The 13,212-nt window shown below is 41.4% G+C and overlaps 1 protein-coding gene across 2 annotated transcripts in view; it reads right to left on the bottom strand.

The window, feature by feature from the left end:
- myo1d (myosin 1D) overlaps positions 1 to 13,212 on the bottom strand; it is a 222,369-nt gene that overhangs the window by 93,774 nt on the left and 115,383 nt on the right. The gene's annotated exons all lie outside the window — the stretch shown is intronic.

Consider the following 13,212-nt stretch of genomic DNA (forward strand, 5'->3'; position numbering starts at 1 on the left):
ATTTGCCTTCCTCACATTTCTCTTTTATTGTCTTTTAGTTTCTTTATTATTTGTAAATCACTTTGTAACACTGTTTTGAAAAAAGCTCAAAATAAATATAAATAAATATCAATATAATTATTGTCATTATTATTATTATTATTTTAACAATTAAAAAAAGACAGAATATGACTTTAATATTGATTAAAATTTGAACTAGATAATAAGTAAATAAAGTAAGTTGGAATTTGACATTTTAAGGATGTTTTATGGTCTTTTTTGAGGTTATTGCACAAAATGTCAGATATTTCATGCACACTTGATTTGTTGTATCACCCTGCAGCCTTCATATAGATGCCTGTCATCAAGGAAAGTCCCATAACGTCACACATACAGGATTCAACTATTGTCTCATTAAATCATGAACGAGTGAATCTACCCTTTAAATCTTTCCAAAGAAGTCTTTCTTTCAGCAGAGAAACTGTTCTCTAAACCAGCTCACAGACTCAGTGTCCCACCCCATATGTGCTCATGTGAAGCACACACACAACAAAACTCAAATGTGGCCAAGTCACATTTCCAGAGAGAGTTTGGGTAAGATGTTGCCTGCTTGATTTCCACATGGTGCACGCGTCTCTGCCAGATCAACAACTGTGTTTATCTTTGCTACAAAACACTAATTACACTGTCGGCCTCGGAGGCTGAGGGGGAGAGAGAGGAGATAAAAACCACCATAAAGCACCGATGAATCACAGGAAATGTCTCCACTGTCTTCATTAAGGTGTGTGACAGGTGGAAAGTGGAGAGAGGTTGGAATTATGGTGGAGCCATCGGGCCACCCACACAAAAACACACACACACACACACACACACACGCCGTAAACACGTTTCCAGACTGGCTGTGATGACGCAGCCGAGCCCATGAAGATGACACTCGGGGGAATGTGGATAAATCAGGCCAATAACAAGGCCCCTGACGGTCTGCCCTCTTCCTCTCCAGGCCAATAAAGCCATCTGATCATCCTTTCAGAGACTCTGCCATCATGGAGCCCGCCCTCAGCACCGCCACGCTCCGGGATTTACGAGCTCATCAAAGCCAGATTGGGGGATCTTACATCTCAACAAAGCGGGACAGATTGCTGTGTTTTTTGTTTTGTTTTGTTTGAGGGGGCCGGCTGGTTTGAAATGCACACTGGGTAAAAAAACACACACACACACAAATCAAACACGTGCCAGGGCAACTGGTGCTCTGAGAGGAGCAGGACACACAGAGTCCACTGACCGGATTCACACGGCCGTTTAACAGTGACCTCACACTCAGCAGGAGGAGCTGGAGCATCAGCACACTGAGCTAACTCTCTCTGTACGTCATAAAGTAAAAATCTATTCCATGTATCCTGATCAGTCTGACACTTTCAGATTGATCTCCAGCTGAAAGGAAAGGAACGTTTACTGATAAACTCCATTCATACACAGAGCTATTCAAAGATAACATGAGCATTAAATGAAAACATTTAAAATATATTAAAATTAAGATAAAGAATGAAAAAAATGAGACTTTAGGGTAAAATAAGAAATCAAAATGTTAAAAATTATCTGAATTTTCTAAAATTGGGTTATTACTGATATTAAATGTTCTCTGATGTGATACAGACAGGACTGTGTGTGCACTACAGTTGTGAAACTTTGCAGACATGCTCTCTTTGTTCTCACCTCCTCAGTAAAAGGTTGGTGCAGGTTCAAACCCTGCGTTAGAGGCATCAAACTACAGGAATCTACCACTAATGTGTGACCCATGAATACAGAGCTAGTCATGTTTGTGCTGCTTTATTTTGCAGAATAAAGCACCAGTCTGTAAATATCTTCAAGTGTCTTATCTTCTCCTCTCACATGATGCTGCCTGCACCAACGTTCGAACCCAACCACATCAATGGTGCATACAGTGGAAGGTGGAAAGAGTGCTGCACACCCGGCTATGCGACTTGTTTACCTCTTCAGATACGACCAGCCCCCACTATTGAATGTTTTAAATCATTGCTGAAGACCAATCTATTCCCTTGGTTGTTTTAAATGTGCTATATGCTCAAGTCAGAGCACTCAGGTCAACGTCTCATGTGCTTCTTGATGTCCCAAGAGCAAGGCTGAAAACTCGAGGTGACAGAGCTTTCGCAGTGACTGCTCCCACACTGTGGAACAGTCTGCCTCTGAATATAAGGACCGCTCAGACTACTGAGAGTTTTAAATTGTTACTTAAAACGCACCTCTTTGCATTGGCTTTTAATACCTGTTGAGCAAGGCATCCAACTTTTTATTTTGCTTTTATTTATTGTGGCTTTTTCTTGTACTTTCTATTGTGTTTTTTTTTTTTTTTTTTAATATCTACTCTTTTAAATTATTTTAACTATTTGTCTTTATAGATTGTGTTTCTAAGCTTGTACAGCACTTTGGTCAACTGCGGTTGTTTTAAAATGTGCTATATAAATAAAGTTGACTTGACTTGATTTGACTTGAGCTGCTTGTTGAATTTAGTAACATAAGACAACTTCTGGTGCTAACTTAGTTCTCATGGGGGTTGACACTTTTGAGTAACGGCAACTAGAGATGAGTCATGATTTTCAAGTATTCGAAAAGTAGTGGATTTACAAAAATCTATTGTTACTGTGACAATCATCTCATTTCAACACATATTTTTTGGGCATCATAATGTGGTACAACGATTCAGTAGTGGTCGTCCATCTAAAATATGTTTCTTATACGGTTTATAACAAAAGAAGGGGAAGGCATTAACGCCAGGGGCTGGAAAAACAGGTGTGGTTCTGTGAGATTTGGAATCAGAGAAAAATAAATACTTTTTTTTTAGCTGTGAAGAGCTTCTTCAGAAAAGTAAACAAATCTGAGGACGAATACAAACTTCACAGGTAGAACTAGCATCTTGATTTATCGTTGAATAAGTGAATCAGTGTCTAATGCACTTTCTGGAAGACACACAACAAAAGAGAAAAGACTAAGAAGGTGATTCACTGGATGCAGAAAAACTCAGAAAGTTTGGCAAAAAATTTAATAAATAAATATAAATCAATAAAGTGACTGAAAGGCCAACCAAGGGCAGAAAACAGGATGTTTGATGTGTTCTTAGTGATGGGAAACATTAAAATCTTTTCAGACTTCATACTAATAAATGCATTTTTGTTATTTGTAATGATTCGTGCATAAAGTGAGTTTTTCTCCCAATATAGCTTTTAAAATGGACTTAAACACAAGAAAACAAGCTTTTCTTTAAATGAGACAAATATTAACATGTGTATCATTAAAGGCAGGACAGATGTGTGACATCTCTTTTGCTCTCACAGAGACTTTAATCTAAGCCTTGGTTAAAACAGGTCATTAACTCCACAGCAGAGCTGGCACTTTAATAGGTCCCCCCAAAAAAAACCCACTCACAACCTTTCCCCTTCCCGTCACCTACACCTACATTCCGACATGGAATGACAGATTGTTCGGTCTGTGCCATTGACACACTTGACTGCAATCCACTGCTGAACGCCTGAGTTTCCACTTCCTCTGGGGATATCGAGCTGGTTTTCCAGCATCATGCTCGATGCACACGGTGGGCGGAGAGGAGGAGGGGGGGAGGGGGTGGGAGGCCGAATCAAAAGTGTGTGACACAATTTAGCGAGGGCTGCAACGTGCTGCGACCACGCGCTGTCACAGAGAGACACCGGGCCAAGGCTCGGGCCGGCAGCCATTAGCATAAATCAATAAAGAGCTTCAATGAGCAGAGCACACAGTAACACCAGCACCAGCACCAACACTGTGACACTGCTCATTCCTTCAATCAAGATCCGGCTGTAATGTCGTTTATACATCAGGCTCTGCTGTACGGTGATTTTAAACCAACATGCTCACACTGCTCATGTAGGACACGGTCTAATTAGAGGGGACAGCATTGAAGACACAATTGAACGGCACTGAAAGGCCCATCCATCACTTAGACTGGACACAATAAACTGGAGGAGTATTGCTAACGGTCAGCAGGACGAGCTGACATCATTCAAACACACCTGAGAGACACACAGATCAATCAAAGCATGAAAACAGCGGGGCAGAAACTATTGATTGCTTTCATTGTGTATGTATTCAGCTTTGTTTTGCATGATGAATCAAGATTACCACACAGTTTGGTGTTTAAGACACATTTTCTGATCATGATCTTGCATTTAAAGAAAACTGTGGTACACGATTAAGTGAATAAACCTCAAAGTGTTGATTTGATTGAAAAGAATCCTCTGATTAAGACAACAAGTGACCAGCGGAGGCGGTTGGCACGACTCTGGTGGTAACTCACAACTATCAAAGTAACCATAGTAGTGTTGCAAACTCCACATGTTGGAGAAAGAGCGACACAGCTACTCTCCCTGTCCCATTAAAGTTACTAACTATAGACCTTTCTGGAGTCCCTGAGCTCCCTTGTCTCGTAGGTTCCTCTGGATCTCTGCTGCTCTGCCGTAGACATGCCAGACTCCAGCTGCTACAACTATCCGTCTCACCACTGTCATCTCTCTCTCTCTCTTCATCTCCCTCTATCCCTCTCTCCAACACGGTAGGTCTCAGAAGATGTGTGTCTAACGTGAGTCTGGTCCTGCTGGAGGTTTCTGCCTGTTAAAGGGAGTTTGTCCTTGCTTGAAGAAACTCAAACCATCCAATGTCCAACCCTTTTGCAGAAATTCTCGAAAAACAGTATGGGAGGTAGAGCCTTCAGCTACCAGGCTCCTCTCCTTAGGAATCATCTACCAGTCAGGGTCCGGGAGGCAGACACCCTCTCTACTTTTAAGAGTAGGCTTCAAACTTTCCTTTTTGATAAAGCTTATAGTTAGAGCTGGATCAGGCTTGGACCAGCTCTTAGTTATGCTGCTATAGGCTAGGAACTGGCACACTAGGATCCTGTCTCTCCCTCTTTCTCCTCTGTCTGCCTGTCTCTTACTTTAACTCTTCCTGTCCCATTAAAGTTACTAACCATAGACCTTTCTGGAGTCCCTGAGCTCCCTTGTCTCGTAGGTTCCTCTGGATCTCTGCTGTGGACGTCCCAGACTCCAGCTGCTACAACTACTACTACTCGTCTCCCCACTATCACCTCTCTCGCTCTTCACCTCCCTCTATCCCTCTCTCCAACTCGGTCTCAGCAGATGTGTGTCTAACATGAGTCTGGTCCTGCTGGAGGTTTCTGCCTGTTAAAGGAAGTTTGTCCTTGCCTGAAGACACTCCAACCATCAAATGTCAGAAAATTCAGAAAAGGTAGAGCCTTCAGTTATCAGGCCCCTCTCCTTTGGAATCATCTACCAGTCAGGGTCCGGGAGGCAGACAACCTCTCTCCTTTTAAGAGTAGGCTTCAAACTTTCCTTTTTGATAAAGCTTATAGTTAGAGCTGGATCAGGCTTGGACCAGCTCTTAGTTATGCTGCTATAGGCTTAGACTGACACACTGGGATCCTGTCTCTCTCCTCTGTCTCTCACTTTAACTCTTCCTGTCCCATCAAAGTTCCTAACCATAGATTCCCTGGAGTCCCTGAGCTCCCTTGTCTCGTAGGACGTGCCAGACTCCAGCTGCTCTGCTCATGGTGGATTAAGATGAGATCAGACTGAGTCCTGTCTGTAAGATGGGACTGGATCTTATCCTGTCTTGATGTTGGGTCTTTGTTAATAATAGAACATAGAGTACGGTCTAGACCTGCTCTGTTTGGAAAGAGTTTAAGATAACGTTTATTGGGATTTGGCGCTTTATCAATAAAGATTGATTGACTGAAAGCACAGGGAATCATCTTGCAGGAAGACAGGTGGTTTTTCTGGATATGACGTCATGTTGTCGCCATCTTGGAAAAAAATCAATCAAAATAAAAACATCAAAATCGTCCCATAAAAAATTATGATCCTTTGTTGATTGATTTTTTTGGGACCATGGGGACCAGGGATTCTCTGACTACCTGGTAAGTATCCTGAAACATCAACACAGCCCTGAGTCCTCTTTTTGAAAACTTGAAACAGCATTGAAGTAAAATATCTTCTGTGTGGATTTGGAAGCAAAAAATAAACAAAACTCTGGCTGTGAGTTACACATCAGTGGGCATGGAAGAAAAACCAAAGGTCACAAACTTGGCAAGTGGTTTTTCATGTCAAAAGCTCAGAGTAAAGAGAGATATTTTTAGGCTACAGCTCTGCAAAAAGCACAAAGTCAATCAATGCCACAGCCTTCAAAGAATCATCACGAGCCTATTTGATTATATGACTAAGGACGATGAAAGTGCCAGGACAATATTTTCCAGTGCACTGTAAAAGTAATGAAATGTTTTCTTCTGCAGGAGTGAATTCAGGGTTTTTATTGCACATTTACTCTCCTCAAAAACTAAAACCATCCAGTTCAGATCTGCTGCAGCTTTCCTGCACCCTGATGGTTCTAAAGAGGCGCTTGCTTTGGATGATAACTGAAACACTTTGCAGGTTCAGGAGGGATGGGAGGATTAGGGATCATGTTTCTGCTGAGGTCAAGCAGCAGACAGATCAGATCTGGACAGCTGAGCAGAGGAGAGGAGCGGCACTGCAAGCCTTTAAATAAGAAGACCTACATGTGCATGCGTAGATTACTCCACACTGGTGTCCTTCATATTGTCAACAGTTATGATTTTATCTACTTCTGCACAATTAATTTCCTTAAAGGCACGAGTTATCGGACGCAGAATTAAAAAGTAGGCCTCTTTATCCTTTTCAGGCGCTTTCATTTAGCTCAAACTCCCCTGTGGCTCGGGTGTGAAAGCTGAGTACCCGAGACATAACACTCCCCACGTCTGATAAAACCCACCGCCGCACAGAGACGATGTAAAGCTTTGGAAAGCAATTAAGGCAGCAGCTCAGAATACACTTGGGGGGAGTCTCCCCTCCTCGTCATCATCGCTGCTCTGACAAGCGCAGACACTTAATGTGATGTGGATGGCTGAGCTTGAATTTATGAAATATTCATTTTTCCACAGAGAGAACGTTTGGGGGGTTGGGGGTGGAGGTGGGGAGTTGGGGGGGTTGGGGGGTGGCTGATGTTTAATTTATAACATCTGTATTTACGTTAAACTCTACGCCTTTTCCCAGTCACTGTTTCTTAAATTGGAGATGATTAAATTGCTCTGTGAGAGAGGGAGATTTCATGGTTGTGAATGCAGGATTGCTCACAGGAGGATGTAGAGCAATCAATGGTTATGGACACAGGCCCACTGACTGCAATATATTTCGGGAAGGGTGGAGGGAGGGCGGCTGCAGGAGCACAGGAGGGGAAACAAGTGAAAGCACATGAGCAGCAGATAACAAGCAACAAGCACAAAGGTCTCCGGGTGATTTTAAGAGTAAACTAAAGACTTACATTTTTAATCTGGCTTTTAACCTGGAGTCATTTATTTTTTAGCCCTGGACTGAACTATTAGCAGTATGTCCATTATTACCATTGTTTAAGCATCATTTTAATGTTTTTAATTTATTGTATCTAATATCTTATTTTATTTTTTCTGGTATTTATCTGATTTTATTTTATGAATTTATTGTAATGATATTTATCTGATTTAATTTGTTTTATTTCATTGTTATGGTTTTATGTGATTTTATTCTTTATTTAATTCAATCTTATTATATCTTATTTTATTTGATGTTTCTGATATTTATGTTTTTGATTCTATTGTAATGATTTCACTTTATTTTTCAGATTTTATTCAATCTTATTCAATCTTATCTTATTTGTATCACATTTTATTTTTCTGATATTATCTAACTTTATTTGATGTATTTATTTTAATGATTTTATTTTATTGATTTATAATAATATTTGTATTTCATTTATTTTTTCTGATATTTATCTGTTTTTGTTTTTTATTTTATTGTACTTATTTCATTTTAATTTTGTATTATTTAATATTACTTTCCTCTATCTTGTTTTATCTTTGTATCATTTTACTAATATGAAATACTCAAAATTAAAATAAAATAGTACAATAAAATAAAAAATAAAATAAATATCTGTAAAATACAACAAAATAAAATCAGATAAATATCAGAAAAAAATGCTGCTGTTTTCTGTCTCTGTTCTTTTGTGAAGCACTTTGGGCTGCAGGCTTGAATGCATGAAAGGTGCTGTATAAAAACAATGAGTTCAGTTGAGTTAAGGTCTTTAGAAACAAACTTAAAAACGAGCAATCGAGGGAGTCAAATTGAGGTGAGATCTAGAATGGGAAGTTAAACATAAAGCTAAATATTTTGGCATTAAAAGGCTGATCATGAGAGATGGAGAGAAAGAGGGAGACAACAGGTATCACAAGCTACTTTCATATTAGAGAAGTTGCTCAATTTGACACTTAGTCACAAAGAGGGTCTAAAAAGAGTCTGAATCTTATGAGAAAGATGAAAAAGTTGGACACATTACTGCCTGTAATTAGTGTTTAAGAGTGAGTGGTAGCAGGATGTGGAGGGATCTTGCAGAATGATTAATGCAGAGGTTAAAAATATTTGCCAAGTATTCCTGGAAATATATTTTTCATGCACTTTTATTCATTCAGACAGGTGAGGTAGAGCAAGCCAAAATAAGAAACCCACTTCAGTATCAAGGCTGAAAAAACACAACCCATCACTACCATTTTCATAAGCTGTACAGAAATACAAGCCAGAGGTTGGTGCTGATAATAATAAGCTGATTTGGCAACCATGGGACTGACGGACAGAGGGAACGCTGGGATTAAACGATGTCGTTAAGGTGCTTCCACTCATCCTCCAGCTCTAAAACCTTTCCTCCCGCTTCTCTCTCTCCTCACAGGAGGAAGTGCAGAGGCTTTTAGAAGGGGTTAAATGGGTTGATGCATTTAGGGGCTGCATAAAAGGTCCCACTTCCTGAGCAGGTGTCAGTCTGAACATGCTTTAAACAACACGGACACGAGCAAGACAAATTTCCCTGCAGGGATGATGAAGTGTGTCGTTTGTAGAAGGGATGGAACAAAGACAGTGTTTTATATCTTTCATATCTTATATCATATCAAAAGGTATTTATAAGTTTATGTTTCAGACACTCTGGAACTTTACTTTTAGATCATTCAGACAACACTTAACGCTGTGAGACTGCAGCACCAGTGGATCTACAACGGGGGCACTCAGGACACGGGCAGATCACAGATTGTGTTGATTCTGTGTGATGGGGCACACTGGGTATTATTATAAATCCACAAGGCAAACAGAGGGACAGTAAGTGTGTCTGAGCCTCTGACAGTCCTGGCTCTGCGGTCTGGACTGGCATAAGGCGGCGTGGTGTGCCAGGTGCTGATAAGGGGATTTCTTGGCGCGGCAGATCAGACTCAGACTGTTTTTTGTTTGAGGAGTAACTGCCTGATAGATACGGGAGTCAATTCTGCTGTCACACCAATATTTGATGGTGTTTGTCAGTGAGTGCATACAACACGTGTGAGGCTCATCCTGCACGCCGCATGCCGCACGCCCCTCACATTGACAGAGAGTAGATTAAACACTGTCGCTCCAACACCTCCGTGATGTTTGCTCTGGTGCGATTCCTCGGGGCTTTCCCTTCGTTATCAATGCTTGCTTATCCCTGCAAGATACAAGATAGAATTCTCCAGAGGGAGGAGGTGAAGAGCGGCCGTCTGGAGCGTCTGTGGGAACAGCCCACTAAAGGGTCACACGGATCAATACAGAGGTCGACCAATCAATCCACGACAGGAGTTAATTTGGCCGGAGAACCTTTTGATGTCTCAGAGCGAGGGGATACTCCCCGAGAGAGGGAGGTATGAAAGAAAGGGTGTGTGGAGGAATTTGACCACAGGACATCAATCAGAGAGAACACCACCAATCTGGTAACATCAGATATTATCACCCGGTTAAAGTGGCTTCTTCCATAGTCTAGAAAACAGAGGCCTTCACTGCAGAACATGCATTGTTGCTGTTAAATATATGCGCTGTTTTAGAGTGACAAAATACATCTTCAGATCATTTCTCATGAGACCATTGCGTGCAAAACCAGCGCTGCTAGCAGAGGTTAACTCAGGTCAAATCTAGGAGAATATCAGCACACATGTATATTCCCATTCTTTTCAAAAACAGAAGAATGTTTCACAGGAAACAAGAGTGAAATCAAAAGTATGGATCATTAAACTGTAAAACACAAATGAAAGTGTTTGAATGTTAGTAATCAGAGGTACTCAGGCACACGTGGACATTAGTGTGAGCTTGTCTTGTTTCTGTCACTGACTCAGGTACAACCAAAGCAGCAATCATCCCTTCCATACAGGCTGAGTGCTCCACAGCTGTTAAACAAACACGCTCTGTTTTCAGTCGTGTCTCAGGAGGTCCTCAGAATCAGCAAATACTCCAGTCAAGTTATCAGAATCAGCGCCGGGAGGGGAACCGGTGTCTTTACAGCTCTGACTCTCATCTTATAACAAGACGGGGGAAAATGAATTGTCAATCCCATCCCTCCCAGGTGTGTGTGGGGTACAGGGCCTTAAGTGTTCAGATGATGTAGGCAGAGCGCTCACACTCACTCTCCTGTCAGTCAGGGGAAACGTTCTGATGCAGCCGGGCGATTTGCATAGAGCAATCTTAGTTTGACAGCCAGACAGAGCGCTGCACCGTGTTTACAAACCTATCTCTCCATCCATCAAAGTCACAGGATTCTCTGTGTACGCAGATCTGATGCATGTCAGCGTGTGCACCACAATTATACAAAGATGCTGGAATACACACCTGGAAGTGTCAGGAAACCATCAGTGGAAGGTGTAAGACACAAAAACAGATTCATATTCACAGGAAGATCTTTTTAAAACGAGTCCAGCTGAAGGTAAATATTGATGAGCTGGTTACAGAGCAATAAAATAAGAAAAGCTCCAGTTTAGTCCTAAGTGATACGAACCAGCTCAGAGCTAGACTTTCATTTCAGTTTGGGATATTCATTGAAAACAGAATGAGCAGGTAGCAAAGTGTAAAGAGTCTCAAACCCCCTCAAATGTATGTATTTCATCCTCTTATGTATAAATGCCAGCAGTGATTTTTGGGTTTCTCAGTCTGCCTCTACCATCTCTCTTTCTGCAAACCCATCAGCAGAAGACGGCCGTTCAACATGAGTCTGGTTCTGCTCGAGGTTTCTGCCTGTTAAAGGGGTGTTTTTCTTTGCAGCTCTAACTTGCTAAATGTTGGACCTCTGTGAGAGTTCATTCTAGACTTTTAAAGTGTTAAAGGTGACATATCACGCATTTTTCATCAATATATATTGGTCTAAGAGGTCCCCAAAACATGTCTTTAAAGTTTATGCTCAAAAAAACACTTTGAAATCAGATTTTGGTCTGCCTGAAAATCCCTCTTCTTCAGCCCTCATCAGAACACTCTGTTTTCCCTCTGACCACGCCCCCTCAGGAAGTGGATGTGCCTCGGCTGTCCAGCACGTTGATCTAATGTTTACATGTTGGCTGAATATACACGGCTGCTCAGAGATCGCGTTACTTCAACCCTCTGAATCTGATCCAGAATCTGATCCTGACGGAGAGGCGCCTGCAGCAGGACCTTTCTGAAGGATTGGTCACAGATTTAGTGTTTCTTGTTGTTTTATTTATCAGTATGTCGACGTGTGTCTTGGTACACAGCTACGAACATGTAGCTATGTGGCTATGCTAACTAGCGCTAGCTCTTTTCCATGATAAATAAAAATCATCCACTAGATCTTCAAATCTGCAGACGTGGGGAGTAAAACCGACCTCTGCCAGAAAGGCAGCAGGACCTTTTCTGAAGGATTGGTCATAGATGTAGTGTTTCTTGTTGTTTTATTTGTCAGTATGTCGACGTGTGTCTTGGTACACAGCTACAGCTACAGCTATGAACATGTAGCTATGTGGCTATGCTAATTAGCGCTAGCACTTATCCATGACAAATAAAAATCATCCACTAGATCTTCAAATCTGCAGACATGGGGAGTAAAACCGACCTCTGCCAGAAAGGCAGCGGGACCTTTTCTGAAGGATTGGTCACAGATTCTGTGTTTCTTGTTGTTTTATTTGTCAGTATGTAGACGTGTGTCTTGCTACACAGCTACAGCTACGACATGTAGCTATGCTAACTAGCGCTAGCACTTATCCATGATAAATAAAAATCATCCACTAGATCTGCAAATCTGCAGATGTGGGGAGTAAAACCGACCTTTGTGTTTATTAAGACAGCCTACAACTAGCATGCCTCCCTCCTAAGCTCCTTGTTAGCACACATGTGTGCAGGTAATGAAAAACGTGGGAGGGATTCAGTATTATTTTATACAGTCTATGGGCTGAACAAGCTCCGAGCTCTGACTCCGTGACAGACCGGATATTGTTGTTACGTAACAAAAACACTGAAGTCTGAAACGGCTCGTTTCACACACATTTACAGAAAGGTGGAGAAATCAGAACAGGGGCAGAATGGATTTTTTTCATTCTCGGGGGGTTTGTAGACAGGGACACATATTTCAGGTAAAGAACCATTAAAAAGTCAATTTTGCATGATATGTCACCTTTAAAGTGTCTTGAAGTAGCATGGTCCAATGGTTCAGCTCCTCAGTATACTTCTGACCTGCTCACAAGCTATAACCCGACCTGGCACAAGACTTTTAACCATACCCAGTGTCAGATCAGAGTCTGTCTTTGCACAAAAATAAAACAAGATTAGATTTTAAGGGATCTCAATACTGTCTTGTTTGTTTCAATTTCAAGTGTTCAGTCTGGGTACGAGGACACGGTCTGTTGTTCCCAGTCTCTTCATAATGTTTTTGTCTCCACTTTTATTTCATTAGTCGTGTTTTATAGTTTTGTTCTCTCTTTAAACGGGGACCTGAGTACCTTCTGTCACCCCCTCTCTTGTATAAACATGCAGGTTATTACCTCCGTGAGTCCTCTCCTTCCTCAAACAGTAAATCTAAAAATCCACTTATCCTCACAAGAACTGAGAGAGGAGAGGAAGCTACATTCACCTTGAATATTAGAGCAGACTAATGCTGATAATACAAGATGAGATTAGTCTCAAAAGTGCCTCGGAGCTTGTAGAACTTGAGAGAAAATTGGAGTCTCTGAGGTTATTCGTATGCGGAGCGAAGGCTGCTGAATTTCAATGAGAACATTACTCCAGCCTCGTACCAGAACATCCTCGTGATCCTGTTTGAGGCCCTCGTCAAACAATAGCTTTTGATTAC

Source organism: Notolabrus celidotus, chromosome 18, assembly GCF_009762535.1.
Source record: "Notolabrus celidotus isolate fNotCel1 chromosome 18, fNotCel1.pri, whole genome shotgun sequence".
In the NCBI taxonomy this organism is placed as follows: Eukaryota; Metazoa; Chordata; class Actinopteri; order Labriformes; family Labridae; genus Notolabrus; species Notolabrus celidotus.